This window comes from Vulpes vulpes, chromosome 13, assembly GCF_048418805.1.
Source record: "Vulpes vulpes isolate BD-2025 chromosome 13, VulVul3, whole genome shotgun sequence".
NCBI classification, from domain to species: domain Eukaryota; kingdom Metazoa; phylum Chordata; class Mammalia; order Carnivora; family Canidae; genus Vulpes; species Vulpes vulpes.
This window is the reverse complement of record NC_132792.1, coordinates 66,607,320-66,634,573: the sequence shown is the minus strand read 5'-3', so window position 1 is coordinate 66,634,573 and position 27,254 is coordinate 66,607,320. Positions and strand designations below refer to the sequence as shown.

The 27,254-nt window shown below is 37.8% G+C and overlaps 1 protein-coding gene and 1 pseudogene across 2 annotated transcripts in view; one reads left to right on the top strand and one right to left on the bottom strand.

Moving 5' to 3' along the window:
- NKAIN3 (sodium/potassium transporting ATPase interacting 3) overlaps positions 1-27,254 on the top strand; it is a 606,663-nt gene that overhangs the window by 193,865 nt on the left and 385,544 nt on the right. The window lies entirely within an intron of this gene.
- LOC112932346 (putative charged multivesicular body protein 4B-like protein CHMP4BP1) lies at positions 1,200-1,872 on the bottom strand (annotated as a pseudogene).

The following is a 27,254-nucleotide window of genomic DNA, read 5'->3' as shown; positions in this document are numbered from 1 at the left end:
TCTTGATTAGTTAATATAAGGGGAAAAGCCAACATAGTTTTCTCTAAATTTTTAATTTCAGAATCTAATTAAGACATGAAGTTTTATAAATTCTATTTCATATAGAAACCATTATTTGGTATAGAAAAGAGAAAGTTGTGAATTGCTTTTTTGAATCTATTAATAAGTGGATAAGATTATAATTAATAAATTGCTTATTATAGATGATAGTTATTATATATAAGATAATACAACTGTCTTTCCTGTGTGATATGTCACATTTACATCTAGGATGAATTTTTTTAATAAAACTTTTTTCTATAGTTAAGTTTTGCTATGTCTCTCATATTATAAGATGATATCAAATAACATTATTTTTAGCAAACTAGTTTAAGTCACTTTCCAAGGGTTAGTCAAGGAAATATCTATTTTATATTGGGATGTACACAATATCATTAACCTTCTTAGAAGTTTTTATTTTAGAAGTATTTCAAATTATTGTTTGACCTAATCTCCAAATTATCTTTTTTTTTATGAGAATTGAGATATTTAATAGTGCAAAACATAATTTTATCTGAATATACATGAATGCACATGTTTCCAATGAGTATCAGTTATCACAAATAGCAACAAGGATCTTAGAGCTATGTTAGAAAAATATATAGCTCAAATTTAACTCTGCAGTCTCACATGCTCTCAAGAGAACACATCTATTCCAAATCAGTGTCACAAACTACTAAAAACCAGGGGAGTAGGAGTGAGGATTGTGCAGAGTGGTAAACAGAGGGGCCAGGACACAGGCGATGAACAGAAATACAGCTCTCAAGGAAAGCAAAATCAGATTAGAGCTAAGTACAAGGAAAAGCTTATGGGTTTCAAAAAAACGACTTTTCTGCCAGTGCCATACGAGTCTTAGAAAGAGATGTGCGACAAGTTAACTGACTTAAAAAGGACAGAGGCTACACTTTCAGATCATTTCAACTACAAATGGTAACCCTTTCCTTTGTGGTTCAGCAGTGAAATTAGCAAAGTCCAGAAGCTCTATGTTGGATTTGCAAATACAGTTTATTTGACAGGAATTCCACATTATAAACATCAGGCACCTCCCATCCTCCCCATCCACTTCCCTCCCTTCTCCCCTCCCCATCCCAGTCTGGCTGGGTGCAGACCACTACACAGAGAGTGAGCAGTGATGTGGCCCTGCTGCTTTGGAGGAAGATTCAAGAAGAAGGAAGAGGAAGAGGACAACATGAAGGAAACAGAGAACTGGGCTGGAGCCATTGGACTGGTCCCGTGTGGGCCGGGGCCGGCCAGACTCTGGAAGCCTGTGCAACGGGTAGGTGTGTGCATGTGCAGGGCAGGCCGGACAGGGTATAGGCAGGTGGGTTTGATGGTAAGTTAGAGAGGGAACATTTGGAAGAGGGACTGGTTCGGGTCCACTTATTTGCAGCAAATTCCTGTCCAGTTTCTCCTGTGGTAGTTCTCATTCTGCCAGGAGCTCATCCTGGTCAAACTCTTCTCCAAATCCTACAGGGTTTGAAATACCTGTTGAAATCTCCTCTGCTTTGTGCCTGTTGGTCAGCCATGGCCTGCATTAACTCTTCATCTTGATCAGTGTCCATGTTGTCCTGGGCAACCTTCATGGCCTTGAAGGAATAGCCCACATTCTAGAGCACCTCGGTGTCGGTACTGGCATTCTCCAGGGCCTCTCGCTGAAATTCGATGGTTGCCCTCGATCTGCACCAGCTGCTGCTCCTACCTCTTATTGCACATCAGTGCCCTAGGGGCTGCACACTTTTTCTTAGTACTGTGTTTCTTGGCAGCGGTGATCAACTCCTCCTGGGTCTTTATCTCCAGGAGTTCCTGCTTCTTACTTAGCCCAAATAAATTCATAAGTCCTATGAATTCATAAGGCTTTATTGATAAAATAAAAATACATATGTAAATGCTTTCCTCACTTGTTCATACACTCAAAGCATTTTAGGAAATTATGTAGTAAACTCACCCTGTTTGTCTCTGTCTCTCTATCTCTGCCTCTCTCTTTCTCTTTCTCCATGTATATATGGGGCACCTACTTATTTATATATAAAATATATATTATATATAATGTAATATGTAAATATGTAAGTTTCTCGATATCTGAGTCAAACTTAATGCTAAAAAAAACTCATTTCTGTAACACAGGTAGGATGACAATTTGACCATTGAGAAAGATGACTGAAGAAAACAGAACAGTTCTTAAAACTCAACTTATAAATAAGTGACTGAGTTGTGCTGCAATCCAGCATCCATTCCTGCATACACTAAAATGAGATGATTTTTCTCAAAACTGGTGACAGTCTTTGAAGCTCAATTTAATAATATAAAATTATACAAGACTAACCAGCTCTAAAAATTTGAAGTGTAAAAACAAACAAAACCAAATTGTCATCTAAAATAAAATTTCATTAAACTGTCTTTGCCTGAGTTACCCAATACTGTTTTGGAAAATCAAAGCTAGTGGGGACCATGTATCCACTGTAGCCTATGTGCTAGAATTTTTTAAAGTTTACCTAGGATAATTTCCATTTTGGAGATGAGAAGCTGGATCAGAGAGGTTCAATAAGTTATTCAAGGTCAGGGTCTCCTAGGTGGGGAGACATTGTTGGTTTGACCTCAGCACTCATAGTGTTTGCTCTACCTCATACTGTCTATGTAGAAAAATGGGAAAATTTCTTTTAAAAAAACCAAACGTTTAAAAAAAGTCTGTTCCAAAGTTTTAAGGCAGAATGGTATGCTGGAAAAAAACAACAAAACACATTATCACAGGAATCAGAAGCACTTGTCTAACTTGAGTATTGCTGGATATTAGCAGAATCAATGACTTCACCTCTCTGAATATTAGGACTTAGGAATGATAGTGTTTGTCCAGCCTCCTTAGGTTAATCTCACATAAGGAAGCATCAGATAAGAAAATATCCAATTATAGCATTTTCAAAATTATGGAGACTTCCAAAGGGAAGGAGCTAGTGGATCTTACTGCAAATAGAATTTACTGCAACAGTTTTAAAAATTAATGTTTGTCAGTTATCTTCTTTACTATGACCTATTTCATTATAAAACAAAATATCTAGTAGTCACATCTGAGTTCTCAATGGCATTGGATCACGACCATCAATATATAGTGTTTAGGCTTCATGAAAAATCTTACTAATTTTTTTACTTTATGAGAGATCCACAATTCCTCTTCTGAAATGCTTAGGGTGAAATGTGTTTCAGAATTCAGAACTTTTTAGGTTTTGGAAATATGACACATGGACTATACATTTTGTAAAAACCCAGTGAAGTCTGAGACAGAACCCCGTAATCAAACACATTAGTATTTCTGCAGAGTAATATGTCAGGATTCTCAGAAGATGGATAAAGGCTGTAAATAGTTTCTTGCTAGGTCAGTTCAGGTCGTGCTGCCAAATGAAGGAGTGCTAAAATCATGAGAAACTTCATTTTCATATTTCAGATATGTGGATAATGGATTAAAAGCCTATAATAATGTTTACTTTCAGAATTATAAAAACAATACCAGTATATTTTAGAAGTGTTAGAAAATGGAAAAAAAAATGCAGAGGAGACCTGGCTGGCTCAGTAGGTAGAGACCTGGCTGGCTCAGTAGGTAGAGCATGTGGCTCTTGATCTTAGGGTTGTGAATTTGAGCCCCATGTTAGGGGTAGAAATTATCTAAATTTTAAAAATATATAATTTAAAAAGAAAAATGCAGAAAATAATAAATAAAAAGCCACTTAGAGTTGAGAGAATGTCTGACGATGTCTATCCTTTTATACAATTGAGATTGTACAATACATATCATCCTATACTTCATTCTTTTAATATCATGAATATTCTTAAGGGTATTTTTAAAACAAACAGAAAAACCAAAGAAAAAGGACAGCAGAGCTAAGGGAGGCAGCTCTATGAGTCAATGAAAGAAGAGGTAGAAGGCGACTGTTATAACTCAGAGTTTTTTGTGAAGAGCCACTGAACTAGAGTCTAGATCAATTTTTAATGTTATAAGGGATATGATACAGTATGGATTTTTTTAAGCACACGGAAAACCTTCAAACTCCATTTAACGCATCTTTCCAGCTTGCTTGCTTTCTTTGGTTCTGTTTCCAAGGAGAACATAGTCCCTAGTTTGAGCATACATTGTCTTATCAATGACTGTTGAAGAAGCAAATGTTGTCTTAGGATTTTCAAGCTATGTGGTCTTTTTTCTTTGGTAGGGTTTATATTTGCTCACTCAAATGTTTACCATGAGAAAATGTCCACAATGTGATCTTTGGAAGGAACTATGAATATTTATTTAAAGCACAACAGAAATCTCCAATGCTTTTCTTATCTGGGGTTAGACAGTTTCATTTATGTGAAAAACAACTGGTCTTTAGAAAACATGCTTAAAAAGTTACAGAATCTACCATTCTGCATACTTTTCCAGGATTACACAACATTGAGTTTACAAATACTTTCTTGAGATTCTAAGTGAATGAAACAAGCCTAAGTTTAGAAGCCAGGCATACTCTATCTATAGTCTATTAAATGCGTCTGACTGCTAGAAATACCTGCTGTATTTCTCTCTATATCTATATTTGACTGGAAGCATTAACAAATGGGGAAGGCATAAAATATTTAGAACCCAAGAAGCACTCAGGACTGTCAAAATGATCTATTTCACATACATGACTATATGCAGGGCTTTTAGGTAAGATTTGTCCATTTATGTCAAATATAGCCACAGTTGCTGTTTTCTTTGAGTTCTATCGTAAAGCTAACAATAAACTTTGAAATGCCCTTAGGTTCTTTTCTCCCCTTTCTTTTCCAGCCTTTGGGTCATGTGTACATGATTGAAAGAGATAGAACTAAGTCTTCAGAATGAGTGAGTTTTAAGTACTAAGACACTGAGAGGTAGTTAATAGTTTAGAAAGAGAACATTTCCCAAATGTTCCCCACCTACTCCCTTTACTTCTTGATGAGTTTATGCCTTATTGAATTGTCAGAAAAACTTGTCTTTATTGAAATTTAATAAGCCATATTAAAACATTACATGACACACCACAAGGAAAGCCACCACATGTGGTCCTTCCTTACTGGGTTTGTGATCTGTCAGTAGTGGATATAAATGGCTTTGACTGAAGTGAATCTTAGTGAGAAGATAAATTTGTATCCACAGTATCTCAAACCAGAGCCTCAGGGAAAAGCAAAATGATATATTTTTAATTTCATGTTTTAAAAATTAAAGTTAATTTTTCATGAGAGACACAGGGAGAGAGGCAGAGACACAGGCAGAGGGAGAAGCAGGCTTCCTGCAGGGAAGGACTTGAAGCCCGATGTAGGACTTGATCCCAGGACCCCGGGATCACAATACGAGCCAAAGGCAGATGCTCAACCACTGAGCCACCCAGGTGCCCTGATATATTTTTAATTTCAATACTCTTTGTATTGAAGTTAGTAGTGAGTTTTCATTCCTGTTTATTTTTCCCTGTACCTTGGAGTGGGGCAGTATTTATGTTGTGCATTTGGCGACTGATGTGCTATTCCATCTTTATTTCAGTCATTTCTCGCCCTCCACCTTGCCATCTCTTGTTACTTCATGCAGAAAGTTGTAATCTTCCAAATCAAAAACTGAGGCTAAAAACTTACTTTAATGTATCAATTTGCACTTTAAAAATTCTACTAAATCACTGTCTTCAGAAATCAGATAACCAAGTTTTAGTTTTAGTATCTAATTTATTATTAGATAATAAGTTTTAGCGTTACTAATGATAGCATTGCAATCTTTAGTCTGAACAAAGATTGTTTTTGCTGCTCTTATGGTGAGGGAACTAATGAAAGTTCTAGCTTGCCTTCACTGTTAGCTAGAACCTTATTTAAGGACTTGTGTAAGAACACAAGAAAGAAAAATCATCTGAATGATGTTTGAGGGGAATGATGTTTGAATTAACCTGAATCCTAATCTTCAACATCCAAAGCAAATAAGTGGCTACTTATTTTTAGTATGGTCTTAGCGTCTACATTGTCTTAGAAGTATTCAGTAATGTGAACCAGGAATGATAATTGGTGTCAGAGCACAGGTAAGGTGGGAGAGTAGGACAAGTACAGAAAGTATTGCTTTCTCAGACCCAGAAGAATTACAAGAACAAATGCCAGGATCCTGCCCCAGTTATATCTTAAACATCTTCAATATTATACAACAGGCCGGGGATCCCTGGGTGGCGCAGCGGTTTGGCGCCTGCCTTTGGCCCAGGGCGCGATCCTGGAGACCCGGAATCGAATCCCACGTCAGGCTCCCGGTGCATGGAGCCTGCTTCTCCCTCTGCCTGTATCTCTGCCTCTCTCTCTCTCTCTGTGACTATCATAAATAAATAAAAATTAAAAAAAAATTTTAAAAAAATATTATGCAACAGGCCAATAGTTGCCTTAGGTCTGCTTCCCCAAAGCAAATGACACTTAATCAACACAGTGATAATAATAATAATACACCCATGGATGTGTGTGTGGGGGGAGGGAGGGGTCTTACTATGCCCATTAAGCACTTTAAATGGCTTGCATTAAACATTTTAAATAATGACTCATTTCACCTTTAAAACAACCCAACAAGGGGATGATGTTATTACCACACCTTACCAAAGAAGAACTGAGGCTCAGAAAGGTTGAGTTAGCTTGTCTAGGTCACACAGCAAGTGAACTGTAGAGCCAAGAGGTGGAACCCAGGCAGTGTGGCTCTAGAGTCTTGGCTACTAATCTCTACCATGTTCTCTTTTCATATATCTACAACATAGCTCAGGATCAGAAATTAGAACCTTGAATCCTCCCTGCAGAAGAAATTTTGATCCAATTCTTAAATAACTTAAGCTACTTGGAAGAATCGTATTATTTCATTGTCACTACAACCTTGTATAAGAATAAGGTAGAGATAATTAATTTAGTTTATTTAAATTAATTTAGATTACCTTTGTCTGGAAATGAGGCAGCTGTCATCCATGGGTCTATTACAGTAATTTTATTTTATTTTATTTTTTTATTACAGTAATTTTAAAGCAGCGTATACTATCATAAAGTACAATTAACTAAAATCAAGTGCTCACCATTGGATCTACTCACCCACTCTTCTTCCTTGAAAACAGTTCCAGATGTTGAAAAGTCTGTTTGGGTTAAAAAAAATCCAATGGCTATTCTAACATGGATATCAAAGAGAGCAATGTGTTGAACCTCAGAGAATTCCCTAAATCAATTTGTAACTATTTAGATGGTTATCCAAAGCATGCATAATACGTGATTATAGATTTATAGATTAGATAGATAGATAGACAATTTATGTAGAAATTAGGCTCCAGTCCTCAGAAGTACATGTTTTTTTATGAGACTTTTTGGAAGACAAGCAAACCAGAATTTGCAATACATTTTCTAAATAACACATACAGGGCAGCCCCCGGTGGCGCAGCGGTTTAGCGCCACCTGCAGCCTGGGGGTGATCCTGGAGACCAGGGATCGAGTCCCACATCGGGCTCCTTGCATGGAGCCTGCTTCTCCCTCTGCCTGTGTCTCTGTCTCTGTCTCTCTCTCTCTCTCTGTGTGTGTGTCTCTCATGAATAAATAAATAAAATCTTTAAAAAAATAACACATACATTGCTACTACCTAAAGGAAATAAATATTTCTAAACAGTATTTGAAAAATACATTGGGTACTGTGTATTTTCCTCACCAATCTCATCCTGAGCGCATTATTTATAAACACACTCACATTCTCATCTGCATTTCAAGATCCAGAATAACATTAGCAATTCCCTTTTTCTCCAAAGTGGTAGGTATTAGATATTTCAACTGACCTTTGGCCAGTTAGGTTACTACTCATATCTGATAATTTACAAAGAAAGGTAAAAACACTTAAGGGTAGGCAAAAAGTTAAGTAGAAGTTATTGAGTTTGCAAAACAAGAGTTCAAATAAATGTCATAGTGATGCAGGATAAAATCCCAACATCTGTGACATCTGCTATTTTTCTGCATTGATTATTACTCTCAGAATATTCTGAGCAACAGTTAACTTAGCTAGCTGTACAACTCATCCAGAACATGCAAAGGGGGTAATAAACACCATGTGAGTAATCTGTTTCTAGACTCATGCTGTTTCATAGATATTTGATTGAAAAGATCTATGCTAAAATCTGCCATAAAAACATTTTATAGAATTATAAGAACTGATTGTTTCAAAAGTGGAAACAGATTACTTAACATCATTTGTAGTCAAGTTTCTTGAAACTTTTAAAATTTTGTTATTTCTTTAATCTTTTAGCTAGTCTTTTAATTACCGAAGGATTTCTTTTCTATACATTATGGAGATGGTAATAGGAAGTTAATCTAAGCTTAATTAAGCAGTATTAAGATTCATAGGACGTTAAAGCCAGAAACAACCTACAAAGCTTCAGAATTGACATCTTGACTTGCTAGACAAAATATCCAAGGCCAAAAAAAAACCCCCCCAAAAAAACAAAATTGAAGTGCATGAAGATTATGCAGTTGCTTTAGTAGAACACTACCTGTTAATCAGCAAACTACTTTTTGCTTACCTATTTATTTTGTAGGATACCTTGATTAACAGTTGACAACATCTGAAGAGCACAACATGATCTGCTCATTACAGTAATGCAACTCATTCACCATACTCAGGAAAATACAGCACAAACTACTCATAAGGGGATATATATGTCCAGGCAGGATGGCATTTGGAGGAAATTATGGGTGATGTCTGTAGGGAATATGATTACACATTCAGTAATCTTTATATTGATATAAAATTGCTAGCTCGTTAGCAGAAAATAGTTTAATTTACGGATTTCCTTTTTGCTGTTCTTCATTATTTTTAACATATGAAGAATCTTAAGAAATGGAAGGGGATCAAACCCCTTTCTACCTACGTGAGGACCCTGCTCTTGATATGCACATTGGTCATCTGAACAGAGCACTAACTAATTGAACCAGGTGGCTTCCTTTGGAAGTTTTCCTTAAGATAGTTTATACTTTTACCTGGAGAAGCATGGTATAATTATAGAAGTCAGCAGTTGCTGTGAACTATATGCCAAAATGTTGATTTACCTCAGCCTTAATATGACTGCTTTCTATTCTGATATGTGATTTCTGAGTTATTTCAATCTTAGCCAAATTAAAAGAATCGTAAATTGGATCAAGGTGATAAATCATCCTAATGTATGTTGCCTTCATTAAAACAATTCTTGGAGTTTTACATACAGATTTAGGCTTTCCTTTTAAGATTTTATATATTTATTTTTTGAGAGAAAGAGTGCAAGTGAGAGCGAGAGAGGATGAGCTGGGGGGAGGGGCAGAGAGAGAGAGAGAAGCAGATTCCCCACCCAGCAGGGAGCCCCGTGCAGGGCTCAATCCCCCTGAGCCCCAGGATTGTGACCTGAGCTGAAGGCAGATGCTCAACCTATGGAGCCACCAAGGCACCCCACAAAGAACTACTTTTTAAGAATTGAATAGTAACTGTGACCTTCTGCTTTGTAACACACATTACATTTCTAATTATCTGCATTAAAGCATTTACCTTTCTTAGTAGACTTTAAGCTCCATGAGTGCAAGTACTATGTTGTTCATCCATCAGCATATCCTCAATACCTGGCATGTGGTGGGTGCTCAATAAATGTATATTAAATGAATAAAGACAGCAACTAAAATCATGAAAGTTGAGGAAACCATGCACATGGGAAGTGTTTGAATTGGGACTATTTTTTGCTTGTTTTTTAAATTTAAATTCAATTAATTAACATATAGTGTATTATAGTTTCAGAAGTAGAGTTCAGTGATTCATCAGTTGCATATAACACCCAATGCTCATGACATCCCATGCCCTTCTTAATGCCCATCACCTAGTTACCTTATCCCCCATCCCCTCCAGCAACCCTCAGTTTGCTTCCTATAGTTAAGAGCCTCTTATGGTTTGTCTTCCTCTCTAATTCCATCTTATTTTATTTTTCCCTCCCTTCCCCTATGGTCCTCTGTTTTGTTTCTTAAATACCACATATGAGTGAGATCATATGCTATTTGTCTTTCTTTGATTGACTATCTCGCTTAGCATAATACCCTCTTGTTCCATCCATGTCATTGCAAATGGTAAGATTTCATTTTTTGATGGCTGAGTGATATTCTATTTATTTATGTACCACATCTTCTTATCTACTCATCTGTCCATGGATATCTGGCCTCTTTCCATATTTGGCTATGATGGACATTGCTATAAATATTGGGGTGCAGGTGCCCTTCTAATCACTATGTTTGTATCCTTTGGGTAAATACCTAGTAGTGCAATTGCTGGGTCATAGAGTAGCTCTATTTTTAACTTTTTGAGGAAACTTCGTACTGTTTTCCAGGGTGGCTGTACCAGCTTGCATTCCCACCAGCAGTGTGAGAGGGTTCCCCTTTCGCTGCATCCTCCCCAACATTTGTTGCTTCCTGACTTGTTAAGTTTAGCCATTCTGACTGCTATGAGGTAGTATCCCATTGTGGTTTTGATTTGTATTTCCCTAATGGCAAGTGATGAACATTTTTTCATGCGTCTATTGGCCATTTTTATGTCTTCTTTGGAGAAATGTCTATTCATGTCTACTGCCCATTTCTTGACTGGATTTTCTGTTTTCTGGGTATTGAGTTTAATAAGTTCTTTATAGATCTTGGATACTAGCCCTTTATCTGATAAGACATTTGCAAATATCTTCTCCCATTCTATAGGCTGTCTTTTGGTTTTGTTGACTGTTTCCTTTGCTGTGCAAAAGCTTTTTATCTTGTGAAGTCCCAATAGTTCATTTTTGCTTTTGTTTCCCTTGCCTTTGGAGATGTGTCTAGCAAGAAGTTGCTGTGGCCGAGGTCGAAGAGGTTGCTGCCTGTGTTCTCCTCTAGGATTTTGATGAATTCCTATCTCACAGTTAGATCTTTCATCCATTTTGAGTTAATTTTTGTGTATGGTGTAAGAAAATGGCTCCGCTTCATTTTTCTACAAGTGGCTGTCCAGTTTTCCCAACACAATTTGTTGAAGACACTGTCTTTTTTCCCATTGGATATTCTTTCCTGCTTTGTCAGGACTGGGATTGTTTATGGAGATAGGACAAAGTTAGAGATAAAAAGTCATTTTCAAATATTTGGAAGGTCTTTAATGGAATATATATATATATATATATATATATATATATATATATATTTAATTTTGTGTTACTCGGGATGACATGGAGTTCTGGTACTACTTATAAATGTTTTGGCTTAGGAAGACTCCAAGTAGAATATTCACATATGAACAGATAGAGCTACCTTGCAAAGTAACAAGTTCTCTGACACTAGTATTGTTCAGAGATGATATAATCGACTTGCAGTGATGGGTGATATAGCAGATTCTTTCATCTGGTGGGGGTAGACATGCTGACTTCTAAATCCTCTGCAACTATGATCATGTGGACTTTTTTGGTGGTTCTTGTGATTCTTTTTTAATTTCAGCTTTATTGAGATATATGATTGTGTGGCATTAATGTAATTGAACACACAATGATTTCCACTTGTGGTTTCTAACTCTTATTTTTCTTCTTTTCAAAATACTTCCTAATTTCATTTAAAAATCCATTTTCCCATTTTTCTAGCTGTGAGTTCTTTTTTCTAGGTTGATAATGATTGATAAAAAATATTGAGTAAGTCATCATTTAAGCACAGTTTACCATTGATTCAAATTTACACAAATAGTTCTTACTATACTTAATTAGGCATATGTGGATATAATCAGAAACAATTTGAGTCTGTCATATATCATAAATTACTTTTTCTTACCATGGCCATTAGCACCTGCTTATACTCAATTAATTTTTGGTGGGAGGAAGGATTTATTCAATCATTTTCCAAGTGGATAAAATAGGCATGTAGCCAAATTAGCTAAGCCACTACACTGTAATAAGCTCACTATTGATCACCTACAGATTTTCTGTCTCTTTTGTTTAGATCGTGTCTACAGGTAGATCATGTAGATTCCCTCTACAGAGGGGAATGGTTAATGTATTAGTCTAGTTTTATCTGATCTTCAAATCCTCTAATTTTACATGAAACAAAAATAACAGCACTACAATAGACAACTCAAAGCATATCATCATCTTCCTGAGTATCTGCAAGTCTGACTATGTCACAATTAAACTCTTTGTGTTATTCAGTTGCTTAGTTGAGGCTGCTGCTTCTGAAATTCAGCCGTTTGACTAGGTTGTTTACTCCTCATGCTATCTCACCAAAAACTTACCTGCCAAACCTACAGAGTAAGAAAAATTATAGAAAGGATGTGTGTATAAATGAACATGTTAAATGGATTAATGTTAATAAAAAAGGGGTGAGGCATTTTAAAAATACAAACATGTCAAAACATATCTGTCCATGGAAAGGAGACTGGAGAGTGATGTGTGGTTGGATTTGGAAGTTATCGACCAAACTTGAATGTGAATAATGACTGTTGATAATTTAGCTCCAGATCCTGAATCAGCTGTCACTATGAAGGACAAGAAGAAAGCATGTCCTGCTGGTCATCTTGATTTGGAAAAGCAGCTGAGACAGATGGTTTTCCAAGTCTATGCCTTTGTACAACAACATGCATTTGTCAGATGGAAGGTCTTTCTGATGATTCTAAAACATTGTCCATCCATTTGACAGCTAGCTTCTTCCCAGGCTGTAGGTACTCCATATGCCAGCTTTACAAACCTTGGTTCATAACATTTTCTTTTCATAGAATGACCTTTTCTCATATTACAGGGTACTCAAAACATTCTAGTCACCCCGCAATCTAAAAGCTGCTTCTTGCAGACTCGTGTATTCTTAAAATTTCCACTGCATTTTGTAGGCTCAACTCATGCAGCATTTCATGTATTTGGTCTTTTATGAAATCTTGCTTGCTCTTCCTTTCTGTCTCCTTTTACATTTCAAGCTCCTTAAACAGGCCTGGCATTTCTTTCAGTTTGTTATTTCTACTCAGAGCTAATAAATATTTCTACATAGGTAGAAACAACAAAATATGTGATGAAAGGAAGCCTGGTCCATTAAAACTGAGTTTAATTGAATCCAGCAAATTTTCAATCTATTTTAGGCACAGTACAAGGCTTATTAGCAACCAACATTGATGTTATCTTGGAAAATGTTGAAAAACAGTGTAATTCATCTTGCAACACATAGCTACTTTGCAGAAATACAAAATCCCTATTATGTTCAACATTATAATATTGTAACTCGGTTTTAAAGTTCTTTTAAAGTTCTGTCATAAAAGTTAGCAGACATGTCCTAAAATGCACCAAGGGTCTGTTGAATGCAGATTTGTTATTAAAACTAGCCCTTGGACTAAATTTTGTGTATTTAAAAACTGTGTCATAACATGGAAAACCAAATTAACTCATGGCAATTTGCTCATTTTCTTTGCCCCTAAAGCTGAATCTTTGTCCCTAAGTGCTTTCCTTCCCCCCCACCCTCAGGTAAGTAGCCGATGGACCAAAAGTCTCAGAGAGAGTCTATTGGCTTCCGGGGGCTATGGGACCTGGGGAGCAGAGCAAGTCCCCATAGTACCACACTCTTCCAAACCCACCAGCTTGCACTCAGGACCACCCCCCAGGTCCTGACCACCAAACCTGATAGCACACAGGGCCAGCCTTTCCTGTGCCTGTGTGAATTTGTAGATGTATATCTCCAAATCCAGGACAAAAAGTAAGATATTAACAATGAGAAACTGCGTGAGGATATAAAGGAACTGTCTATACCATCTTTGCAACCCTCCTGTACATTTTCAGTTATTTCGAAATTAAGTTTATTGAAAAATAAATGAATGAAAAGTGCAAAGTTTAGAAGGTATCCTCAGATTAAAACTCAGAAAACTGGTGCATCCCTCAATTTTTCTTAAATCATGAAGTCAGAAGAATTACTCTTGATAATAGCATATTTTATCAAATAATTGTTCATCTACCATCTCTCTAGGTATAAATATACATGTATGTGTGTGTTTGGATTAACATAGAAGCAAGTTAAAAAGAGGACAATTAATTTTGATTCATAAAATAAAATTTAAAAAAATGATCAATATGTGGGCCTTTGTCTTGTTTTTGTTTGGCAACATTTTAATGCCTGTTAGAAGTGTAATGCTGAAGAGTATGTCTTAAGTGCTAGCTAAAATATTCCATTTGAAGGTGTTCACAGATATATCCTTATGATATTCTAAATCTTCTAATATAAGAAAAGTCCCCCCATGATGGGTCAAGAGGATCTATCTTCAGGTATAACCATTTTTGGAAAGCAAAATTGTTATTATCAAATAAATTTTCCAATTATTCCTTGCTGACACTAAAAAGTGTCAGAGGTGGGAATCTTTCTTGATATCAATGATATTTCACATGCCTAAATATATAATGTAGTTATGTATACCTTGATACAGAGATATACTGTGAATGATCTATCACTAAGCTATTTAACAGTGCTACTTACAATTTGTTTGCAAAAACACCTGGAACTGTAATTCATACATGAACATGGAATGGATATTTCAGCATACTGGGCTTAGCATGCAGGAATTTGTGTTTTCTATGCAGTTTCCTAAGTGGCTTTCTGCCTATTTGGAGAACATTTTAAAGATTGGTACAATATAGTATTTTCAACTATGAAATGGGAAAGTATCAATTTACAGCTTTCTTTTTTTTAGAATATTCAACCCATACATTTTTATAGACTAAATGGTTCACTTAAGTCAATAGTATCCAGAATTCTAACTTTACAACCTCTTCCTTAAATTGCCATTATCATATGCATTGCAAGTAATATACCATCATCAGATTTATACTCTAATTGTAAGTTGCAAATGTATAATTACTAGAATTTAACCTCTCCAAATTGATGTAATTCAACCTAATTATCCTGGCTACATAAATGCATACTAATCAGCAAGAAAATACTTAAATAAAACAAGAATGCTAACACAACAACTCCAGAATAAACAAACTTTTGAAGAAGGAAAAAAATCAGGAACTAATTATATCTCCAACAATAAATCATAAATGCATACTATTTTAAAGTCTTTTTCCAAGAAAGAACGAAAGAAACGTCTTTTTCCTGTTCATTTAGACTTAGATGTGGCCAGAATTGTTTCAGTATGTGTTTTGAACTCTATCCACATTGAAAGTCATTCCTCTATTCATGTTTCTATCAATAAGCCATCTGATCTTATTTATTTAGTAGACTTTTATTCTGAGCTTGTTAGAACTGGACAGTGTAGAGATGTCAAAGAAACAAATAGTCCCTATCCCAAATCTAGTTAGGTTACTTGCTTAAATAAACTAACTCAAAGAAAAAAGATACCATCATTTTAAAAGGTTAATGAAATCATGCATTTGGGTCATCTGGGTGGCTCAGTCTGTTAAGCATCTACCTTCAGCTTAGGTCATGATCTCACGGTCCTGGGATCTAGCCCCACATCAGGCTCCCTGCTTAGCAGGTATTCTGCTTCTCCCTCTGCCTCTGCCTTTCCCCCTTACTCATGCTTTCTTTCTCTCTCTAAAATAAATAAAATATTTTTAAAAATTTTAAATGAGTTGAATTGCTCTATCCAGTCATGTTATTAAAAATAAATAAATAAAATCATGCATTCGTCTGCCTACTCCCTCAATGACTCCCCATGGGGCTTGAATTCAAATCCAACTTTTAACCATAGCCTTTAAGACCCTCTGTGACCTAGCTCTGACCTCTCCCTTCTGTTATCTTTTTGCTATCCAACTCTACTGTGCAGCAGCCACAGGAGATACATTTTGATTCCTAAATAGTGCCTAACACATTCCTGCCTCAGGGCCTCTGCACTTGCTCTTGTTACTTCTGTCTGGAAAGCTGGCTCTTCCCTTATTCACCTCCCAAACCTCCGTAAGACAGAAATTCTGGGCAGTGCTTTATTCACATTAATTTCATGTATATCTTAGAAATTGTATCAAAACCAAAAGATCATATAAGTCCCCAGGAAATAAAATATTAGAGAATTCCTAACCAAGGATTTTGTAGTAAAGAAATCATAGGCATCGTCAGCAACCTTATGAGAACAAAGTTACAAACACTCTAAATTCCTGTAACCAGTTTAATGATCTTGAAACACCTTGTAAATCAGTGCTTCTTTTTGAACAGTGGGTGTAATAAGTACTTGTAAGTACTTGACAAAAAAGTATAATTGTCTTTGTCATAAATTTACCTGAAGTTAATATGGAAGCATATAAACCAATAAAGCATGAGCCATTTCATTATTATTTTTACTGTTGAGAATTTACAAGGCTGAGGGAAGCTGATCTGGATGGTCCAGATCTCTCTTAAAAGCTACTGAAGTAGGTTGTGTTTATGTCTTCTTTGTCTTTCTGTGACTTTCTTTACATCAAGGAGAGTCACTGTGATGCTCAAATATTATGTTTCTTCCATTGAAAAAGTTTTTATTTTTGAGCTTATTCGACATTCCCCCCCCCCCTTTTTTAAAACATGGCTGGTGTCTTAATTCTATGAACAGCTAGTCATGTGATGTCAAGAAAGATCATTTGAAAAATTAATGTATTTAGTATTTGATATTTTGTCTGGATGTATTTTGTATAACAGTGCTAATTGAATAGAAATGAGATTCATAAAAAGAGTAGGGGAATACATTGACCAGAAGTACAATAGCTGGGTCTGAGGTTTTTGTTTTTTGTTTCTTTAAAGATTTAATTTATTTATCTGAGAGAGTGAGAGCAGACACAAGCAGGTGGAGGGGTAGAGGAAGAGGGAGAAGCAGACTCCATGGAGCCCAACTCAGGCCTTGATCCCAGGACCCTGGGACTATGACCTGAACCAAAGGCAGACACATAACTGACTAAGCCACCCAGGAGCCCCTGATTCTAAGATTTTAAGAGAACAGTGGTTTGGTCTCATTAGATCTCAGTTTTCTCATTTAAATACTAAAGAATTAATCTAAATCAGGGAAAGCAAGTAGGTCCTCTCTTTGTGCTAAATGAAATTGGTTAAAAGAGGCTGCTGCATTGTATTAAGAAGTGTCTTGAGGCCATATATGATCTCATTGGGGAAGAATACACATTGCTCCTTGAGGTTGGCCAGGAACAGAATTCTGAAATGGTGCAGTTGTGGCTTATATTGGCAATTCCTAGACAGGATGACAGTTTTCAGTGATTCTTTTTAAGTTACTTCGCTGTGTTTGCACAATTTTTTACCCTATGGTGAACACTGCCCACAGTCAAAAATAGTCTAAATCCACTATTTATCCACATTGTTTTCTATTTTAGTGTGCTTCAATTTCAACAAATTTATAATAAATATATGGCCACTACTCCCCTTTTCTTATGTCCTTAAAACTTCTTAGTTCTGCTTAATGTCCCATCTGTGCCTCTGGATAAGGCTTCCTATAGTAATTTCTACCACCAGAATGAATTGTCAACGCCTCACTTGTTTTCCTCTGTCTTTGCCAGCTTCTCAAGATTGGATCAACTAATTCTGGTAAAGCAACCCAAATACCAACACCTAGTTGGGATTTGTTGGATTTCTGCATTCCTCCCAAAAATCAAACATAATCTCATCCAACCCAGTGTTGTGTTACTTTTCCTCAAACCCTGAAGGCCTAGAACTTCATCCTTTTCCCAACTTCTGTGTTGACCTGGATCATAAATTTAGGCTGTTTTCTTTTTTTCTTTTTTTTTTTTTTTAAGATTTCATTTATTTATTCATGAGACACAGAGAGAGAGAGAGAGAGAGAGAGAGAGAGAGAGAGGCAGAGACACAGGCAGAGGAAGAAGCAGGCTCCATGCAGAGAGCCCGATGTGGGACTCCATCCTGGGTCTCCAGGATGAAGCCCTGGACTGAAGGTGGCGCTAAACCACTGAGCCACCTGGGCTGCCCTCTTTTTTTTTTTTTTTTTTTCTTTTTTTAAGATTTTATTTATTTATTCATGAGAGACACAGAGAGAGAGGCCAAGACAAAGGCAGAGGGAGAAGCAGGCTCCATGCAGGGAGACCGATGTGGGACTCCATCCTGTGTCTTCAGGATCACAGTCTGGGCTGAAGGCAGGTGCCAAACTGGTGAGCTACTCAGGCATCCCCTGTTTTCTAAAATATGCTGGTGACTCCACCTGAGACTTCACATCCCTGAGACTAGAATCCTACCCTAAACCAGTACCAAAGGCTGGAGCTTGGATCATGCTTTTATTTTTCATTAACCTTCATTTCTTAGGGATGGATTCTAATCTTGAATAATAATGATCATAATGGAAATCATGTTTTTAGCAGCACTATGTAAGCAACACCTGGATTATCTCATCCTTAAAAGTCACACAGCAGGTGAATAATGGAGTTGAATATGAATCAAATGGCCTGAATCCAGACTGGTGCTCTGAAATCCTGCTTTATGCTCCTCTAGAATTACTGATTTACTGCTCCTGGTGGATTGGTCACAGGTGAGGGGTGGGTACACAGAGAAGACCTGCCTTCTCAGGACTGGTACCCAATAAAACCTCTCCACTGGGACCCTTCCCCTCATATCCCTTTAACTATTTTTATGACTCTATTGTTAAATAAATGTGTTCGTGGAGTTTTGTTTGATACTGGGGACATACAACAAACAAATGAGGCACAATTCTTTCCATCCATCTAAGTATGTGGCAGAGGAAAGAAACCTTAATCACATAACCTTACGGAAGAGTGCATACATAGGGTCGTGGTAAGTTCACTAAGGAAGATTGCAGTGTACAATAAAAGCCTACGGTAGTAGGATGACCTAACCTATTCCAGCAGGTCAGAGAATTGCTGCTTGGCCTTACCTACTCAGGTGGGTGGCTCAGTACTTACTGTCCAACTCACACATTACTTCCCTTCCAGGCTCCACCACAACTAAGTTCCTTTAGCAGAATTCTAGCTCTGAGCTGCACAGGTCCCAGCATGCTTTGCAGCTCTCCCAGTTCACAGCAGCCTCATCCCAACTAATAGAGGTTTTACTAAATATATTAACATATTTCAGGTTACCATTACCTTATCAGACCTCTGCTCTGCTGAAATACTAAGCAATATTGTTTTATTGATTGGGTGCCTACTGACGGTAGCAATATGCACACATGCATTATTCTCATACCACTATAGCTTTAATAGTCTGGAGGTAATACTGAAAGTAATTTACTGTCATCTATATATGGTGGTTCAAACGCTGTGGTAGTTAGAGATGCCAATTTGGAAATTCTGGCCTGCATACAAATGAGGGAGGTATCTAAAGTCTTTTTCAGAACTAACTTGATAAAATCAGATAGCAGGAAAGACCAAGTCTCTGAAAAGCATCACTGATCTGATTGCCATACACAAATATAGCAGATGGGAATAATTTTTTAAGAATGAAAGATATTTTCCTTTATCCTAAGTTTTCAGTGGAGTCTCATTACAGAGACTGAATGAGAGTTTGCTAACATGATGACCTAATTTATTGTTAAAATCCTGCATCTTTCTGCTATCCTCATAAGATAGACCAGAGGCTTAGATGAAGAAAATACCGGAAACACTTGTTGATTTTTTGACACACTAAGAATCATTCAATGTATGCACTCATTCAATGTTTTATTTATTTTTTTTTAATTTTTTTTTAATTTTTATTTATTTATGATAGTCACAGAGAGAGAGAGAGAAAGAGAGGCAGAGACATAGGCAGAGGGAGAAGCAGGCTCCATGCACCGGGAGCCTGATGTGGGATTCGATCCCGGGTCTCTAGGATCGCGCCCTGGGCCAAAGGCAAGCGCCAAACCACTGTGCCACCCAGGGATCCCAATGTTTTATTTTTTTAAAAGATTGTATTTATTACTCATGAGAGACACAGAGAGAGAAGCAGAGACATAGGCAGAGGGAGAAGCAGGCTTCCTGCTAGGAGTCTGATGCGGGACTCAATGCCAAGACCCCAGGGTTCACATCCTGAACTGAAGGCAGATGCTCAACCGCTGAGCCACTCAGGCATCCCCAATATTATCAAGGGATCAATCATAAAAAGAAGCAAACAGAAACCTGCTATGGTAAAAACTTACTTTATATTCATCGCTTTCCTTGGCCTAAATGCATTTAAAAAAAAAAAAAGGAACTTGAGTTTTGTAAATATGTGTAGATCTCGTTGATCCATTTTAACTGCTGGATAACATTTTTTGCATTCCATTACACAAATCACATTTATGTAAACATTGCATAAGACAGTAACAATTAGGTTGTTTCCATTTTTTGTTTTACTAGCATACAATGATTCAGTGAAAATTCTTAGACACAGCTCCTTGAGGTAGCTCATCCAGTTTCTCTAGGACAGACACCCATAAAAAGTGGGAGGAAAACAAGTTGTAAAAGATATGTACAGCTGGATTCCAATTATATAAATCTTTAAAACTCACAAACATATTGCTTGTGGGGGAATTTATTCATATTACAGAAGTTCAAAAACATGCGTGGAAATGATCCACACCAACTTCAAGAGAGAAAGGCTTCTAGGGAAGAAGGGGTAAGGAATAGAAATAACATTTTAGCAGTATCTACAACATTATATTTCTTCTAAAAAATTACCTGGAGTGAATTGCAGTATGTTAACATCTGTTCACTCTCGGTAATAAGTATGTAGATATTGTATTTTTCTTATGCTTTTAATTAAATATGCTTGCAATTTTTTGTAAGTTCTGTTAAAATTAAGTTCTATGAAACATTGCAGGCTAGTATTTAAAAGAGGAAAATCCTTAGGTTTTACAGTCTTCCCTTTGCTCGGGTATAAGAAATGATGATGGCTCTACCTCCAGGAATGTGAAACAAATAAGACTTTCTCTTTCTGCCAAATGAATGAAAATCTAGATCGTGTAGAAATTGACAAATGCCAAACAATAGACTTTTTAACCATGTTTATTTGTGCCATAAAAGTATTACAGTTATTGGTAAAAAGTCTTACATGCATACACTCAGCCTTCTGTGGGAGGAGGTATGTATGAGTTGGAAAACCGGTTGTGAAAGATGATCAAATCCCCACATAGCAGAAGAACTCACAGGGTTATTAACCTAAATAGCACTTTGTACTTTAACTCACTCAGGGTGAGGGCTGGAACCAGGGGAAACACCTAGAAATCTTGGGTGTTCAGGGAGGTGATTCACACATGACCTGATAAGGACAACTGGGCCTCCGTTACAGATAGGACTCAACCTCTGAGTGAGAAGGAAGTTACAAGGGCCTTTAATTCCACATGAAATCAGAACCGAATCAGGGATCAGTGATAAAGAAAACTGGAGTTGAAGAGTCTACAAGACAGGAAAGTCTATGTGGTTGAGACTACGTGAGAAGGTGGGAAGCCAATGCTGTTGGAGGCCACCTACCTGACCTTGAATTATGGACGAGATTTTATTTTATTTATTCATGAGAGACACACAGAGAAGCAGAGACATAGGCAGAGGGAGAAGTAGGGTCCCTGCGGGGAGCCCGATGTGGGACTTGGACCCCAGATCCTGGACCCCAGGATCACACCCTGAGCCTGAGACAGACGCTCAACCGCTGAGCCACCCAGGTGCCCAGATGGACTAAGGCATTCTGAGACTCCGTTTCTTTACCTCGAAAGTAGGAGTTAGCCTTACTCTGGATGATATTCTTGTCAGAGTCGAATGAAACAAGGTCTTGGCATGGAAGGTCTTGGCACCTTAAAAAAAAAAAAAAGCTCTTTTCCTCCACCTAAATAAGGTGAGTGTAAGTGGGGGTACAATAGGGAGGAGGCCCAGAGAAGCAGCGAGAAGGCTTCTGCTGCCTGATCTGAAGTGCCCCTGCAGATCTAGGGATCTAGGAATAAAAATCCCATCTGGGCTACCCCTTTCTCAGACCAGACCGTAGGGTTGGGGGGAGTGTTAGAGCGCAGTGGCTGAAAAGAGTTGCAAATTAGTGACCAGGGGATTGATGAGGTTGGGAGGTATTCCTAGGATCGGTTAAGGCATGGCAGTCCCTTGACTCCCTTACGTGTTGGGGGGTGCTCGGATGCTCAGCACGGAGGCCCTGGCTCAGGTTCTGACCAGGGGTCAGCAGGGCAGGCAAGGTCCCCCCGGGGGACATGCCTGCCTCTTCTGGGAGATCCGCCCGACACAGGCTCACCATCACTGCTTCTGTGCCTGCTCCCTGCTCCCTGAGGCCGGCAGACACTTTAACACATGCATCCCAGTATAAATTTCCAGTGGATGATTCTGAAATCAAATAAGAATCTTTAATCCGGGCATTCTCTGTCGGTTAGCACTCCTGCTCGCTGCTGCCTTTTTTTTTTCCTCTGCTGCTTTTTAATTCTCCTTTTATTCAGATTAAATACCTCACAGTCATTCAGAAACTGTGCCTTATGTTGCCACATCTTCCCACTGTCAGAGCAGTTAATTAGCTCTTGGCAGGTCTGAGATTCTGAAGAGCTTGAAAGATGATTTGTAATTGTGCACTGAAGTACAGCGAGTTGCTTCAAATAAACATGGTTAAAAAGTCTATTGTTTGGCATTTGTCAATTTCTACACGATCTAGATTTTCATTCATTTGGCAGAAATAGAAAGTCTTATTTGTTTCACATTCCTGGAGGTAGAGCCATCATCATTTCTTATACCCGAACAAAGGGAAGACTGTAAAACCTAAGGAAAAACATAAAAAGGAAAATGGGATCTTTTTGAAGCAAAAAGCCCTATAAAATCTGAAAAGGGCTTTGCTATGGAAGACCTATACCATAAAATTGATTCTTATTGCTACTGTTACCTTTAAAGAGGTCAAAAATGAGAGACTTACAGAGAGTCTTTCTTATTCATCTTTGCCAGCAAAATAGAGTCCATTCTTTTTAGATTGGCATTCAGAATCCTCTGGGGTTTTGAACTTGACATATTTCTCTGATCATTTCTCCCATGACTTATCTGCATACACATTATGTGGTAATTTTTGAACATCTCTGTTCTGCCTTAATAGCCTGACCTAATTTTTATTTGCTTCTAGAGACTTCTGTCCCTACTAGTGACCCCCCCCCCCAACCAGGGAAAATTTAGGAAAAATACAGGATGTCCAGTTAAATTTTAATCTCAGATAAATGAGGAATATTTTTCTAAATAACTGTACCCCATGAAATAATTGGAATCCACTTGAACTAAAAAATGTATTCCTTGCATATCAGAAATTCGAGTTTAAATGGATGTGCTATATTGTACCTAGTAACCCTAGTTCCTACTCTGAGCCCTTGGGAGATTGTCTTTATCATTCACCTATCAGTGACATTTCCAACCAGTACTGTCATGTGTCTTCAGTCAAGTCTTAATCCCCTTAGAAACAGAGAGGAGTTCCTCTTCTAGTTTGGATACAGGAGGATGTGCAAGATTTCCATTCATGTGATAAAAATCAGAAATTACCAGGCAACATATGAACAGAAACAATCACAGTTTTTCTTAAATACCTTGAAGAGTTGTGGGTATGAATAAATTTTAAAACACCAGAGGGAGAAGTAGATGGAGGTGAGGCCAGTTTCTAGGCACTGATCAGAGAGCTTGGAGGAGGCCATCAGCTAAGGAAGGACTGTCTTTGCTCTGACTAGCAGAAACTGGCACATGCTGGGCATATCTGTATTTGGATCTCATGCTGCCACCAACACAAAGGTAATCCTCTTTGTCTAGTAATTCCCTCTTTGGGAATTGCACTGAGTAAGCAGAAGCAGGGAGCTGAGATGGAAAATGGGAAAGACCTCATGATCTTACAGCCAGAAGGAAAAGGCCAATACCTACAAAGGAATAATAATAAATATGACAATATAAGAAACAATAGAGACAAAAAGAAAATAGAACATAACCTCTGAAGTACTAAAATGCAAAACTAAATACTCTCAATGTAGAACTTTGCATACAGTAAATATATATAGAACAGTCTTTAATTTTTTTAAAGATTTTATTTATTTATTCATGAGAGACACACACAGAGAGAGAGAGAGGCAGAGACGTAGGCAGAGGAAGAAGCAGGCTCCATGCAGGGAGCCTGACATGGGACTCGATCCTGGTCTCCAGGGTCAGGCCCTGGGCTGAAGATGGCTCTAAACCGCCGAGCCACCCAGGCTGCCCAGTAAGGATATATTTTTAAAATTATGGTTAAATAAAAATAGTGTCAGGTAAACAGAAGATGAGAGAAACGGTTGGTGACAGATTCACCCTATCAAAAATGCTAAAGAGAGGTTTTCAGTCTGAAGGGAGATGGTGCCAGATGGAAATTCAGATCTAGAGTAACAAATAAAGAACCTTGAAAAGAATTTTTTAAAAAGCAATAAATATGAAAAATTATTTGCTCTGTTAAATTTTTAAAAAATCAATTAAAACGTCTTATGTTGTATGTGAAAACATGTAATATTAATTCAGGGTTGATCCTGGTAAATTAAAAATGCATATTAATATTCCTAGAGCAACTACTATAAAAATAATAAGAAGAGGAATAGCTAAAAAGCCAGTAGAGAAGATACTAAAACATCCTTGTTTATAGAACTCCTCTCTAGAAAGAAAAATATGAAATGGAAAGAAGGAGAAAATAATAGAAAAGACCAAAAAGAGAACAGAGACCATGTGTCCCTCTGGGGATCTCTTTGTCATACAGTACTTTAATTATTCAAAGTGAATGAAAAAACCATGACACTTCTAGCTCAGAGAAAGGATCCATCCCAGCCCTGTTCTTTGTGAGCCCTGTGTGAGTCTGTGGTCATTTTTGCTCATGACTTTTTTTTCAATGGCCTTATTGAGATCCAACTTAACGTGCCCCGTAGTTCATCCATTTAAAGAATACAATTCAATGTATTTTAATATATTTAGAGATTTTTGCCACCATTACCGTAACCTAATTTTAAAATTTTTCATCATGCCCAAAGAAAGCTTGTCCGTATCAGCTCTTTTCTTCTCTCCACTCTGTTAAATTTGGACTCCTGGGACCTCCAAGTTCACTGAAACCAAATGCCAGCTGGAGCCTTGAATGTCTGCATGCATAACAACCCCCCCCCCCCCCATGATCTTAGACAACACCCAGGTTTGACAACCACATCAGAAAACCTGCTCTTTTCTCACCAAATCCATTTCATTTTGCCCCTTTGTGAAATCTAGGAAGTTCATGAAGATCTCATTCTTCGATGGGGAGAATAGTCCCTTTGAAATGAATGGTACATCCAGGATCCTGGCACAGCCCAGCTCCAGAGGCACACCTTACATTTCATTGTTTGTGATGGACTCCCCAGGGTGATGTGATCTTAGAGAGCATGGAAACTCTCATTGGTTTAATACTGAAGATTTCGCTAAAGGATAGGATCATTTTATTTTTTTAAGATTTTACTTATTTGTTGATGAGAGACACAGAGAGAGAGGCAGACACAGGCTGAGGGAGAAGCAGGCTCCCTGCAGGGAACCCGATGTGGGACTCAATCCCAGGACCCCAGGATCACACCCTGAGCTGAAGGCAGATGCTCAATCACTGAGCCACCCAGGCATCCCAGGAAACAAACATTTTAACTAATTAATATAAAGCGTGATAGAGAGTAGTGGTTAAGAACAAGAGCAGTGGAGCACCATATGATCAAATGTGGCTTACTATCTTTGTGAAATTGAGCAAGTGTCTCGAACTCATGAACCTCAAGTCCCCTCTCTGATACAAAACATGTTTCATGAGGTTGTAATGAGAATAAAATGAGACAAAAGAAGTCGATTACTTGAGATAATCCCTAGCACATAGTAAATACTCACTAGATGTTAATTATTATCCTCATTCTAGTGTATGGCTTATAATTCACCTTAGGATTATTCTAAGACCAGTTTGAAGCATCTCACTGCTCTTTTCCACAATCAAGTAAAAGACTTGGGATTTTATAACCATGGCACTTATTTTATAGAACTGTTCTCACTGAAGAATACATATATGAAACAGAGAGCCAAATGGCAGGGTAGTAAGTTATTCATCTTATTCAGATGAAATTTAAATAAGTGGAGTGTACACATTTTTGAAACTATTATTGTGGAAGCTTAGAATGCAACCATGTTTTGTTTGCTATTAAAGGATTGTTAGAAGCCTGTGAGTGTTGTACAGTTAGTATCTGTTTGTTTCTATAGTAATGCAAAAACCTGGGATCCCTTGGTGGCGCAGCGGTTTAGTGCTTGCCTTTAGCCCAGGGCGCGATCCTGGAGACCCGGGGTCGAATCCCACGTCAGGCTCCCGGTGCATGGGGCCTGCTTCTTCTCCCTGTGCCTGTGTCTCTGCCTCTCTCTCTGTGACTATCATAAATAAATAAATAAAAATTAAAAAAAAAAAAACCTTTGTGCCCTCCTCCACCTACACCTTTTTGGGGTTATTTATTTATTTATTGACTTCTATTTGTCTCTGTCTCTTATTTCATAAATAAGATCCTGCTTTTCTCTGACACTTTAAAATGGTCATGGGAATTTTAAAATGAATTGCTACATCAAGACAAGAGGAAACAAGAGGAGAGAGAGTACACTGTGACTTTAGGATGGAAAGAAATGTGATTTGACTGCAAATGTAGAGGCAGCTTTGATTGGAGAAAACATAGGAAAGGTACAAGAGCAATCAGGAAATTATTACAGATCTCCCAGGCAGAGGGGAAAGTCTGTGCAGGAAATGTTCATGGGGGGAGGAAGCAGCTGGTTAAATCTGTACAGAGTATCAATCATGTGGGGAAATATACATGGAACTGAGCAGCATGAGAGTACAGGCCCCTTGCCAGGACTGGAATGAGGACAAGGATGGGCTTAGATTTACATATTGATTCACACACACACACACACACACACACACACACACACACACACAACTTTTGGAGTCCTTTGCCAAGGACAGGGACAACAGCACATTATTTTTCCAGGAGGAATGTTCTCCTGGTGCTGGGATGAATGAAGAGCTGTGAGCTATCTCTGTGCAGGCCACTGCAGAGGCTTGTGAGGGAAAGAGCCACATAGGCTGTGATTTTCATTGATTTCATGGCTCTCAAAGGGCACTGCTGCTCTGTCATCCTGGCCACAGAGCCCAGGAAACAATTCCCCCAATAAGATGGTTTCTTACAGCTTTCTCTTTTACACTTGCATATATTGAGCCTCCTTGGTTGAGAGAAATAGTTTTTCTAAGAGATAAGGGTGCTTGCGTATTGTGTGAAGGGGGCTTCTAGGAGATGTATATCTTAGGACGTAGAAAGTCCCATGGAGAAAGAAAATAGG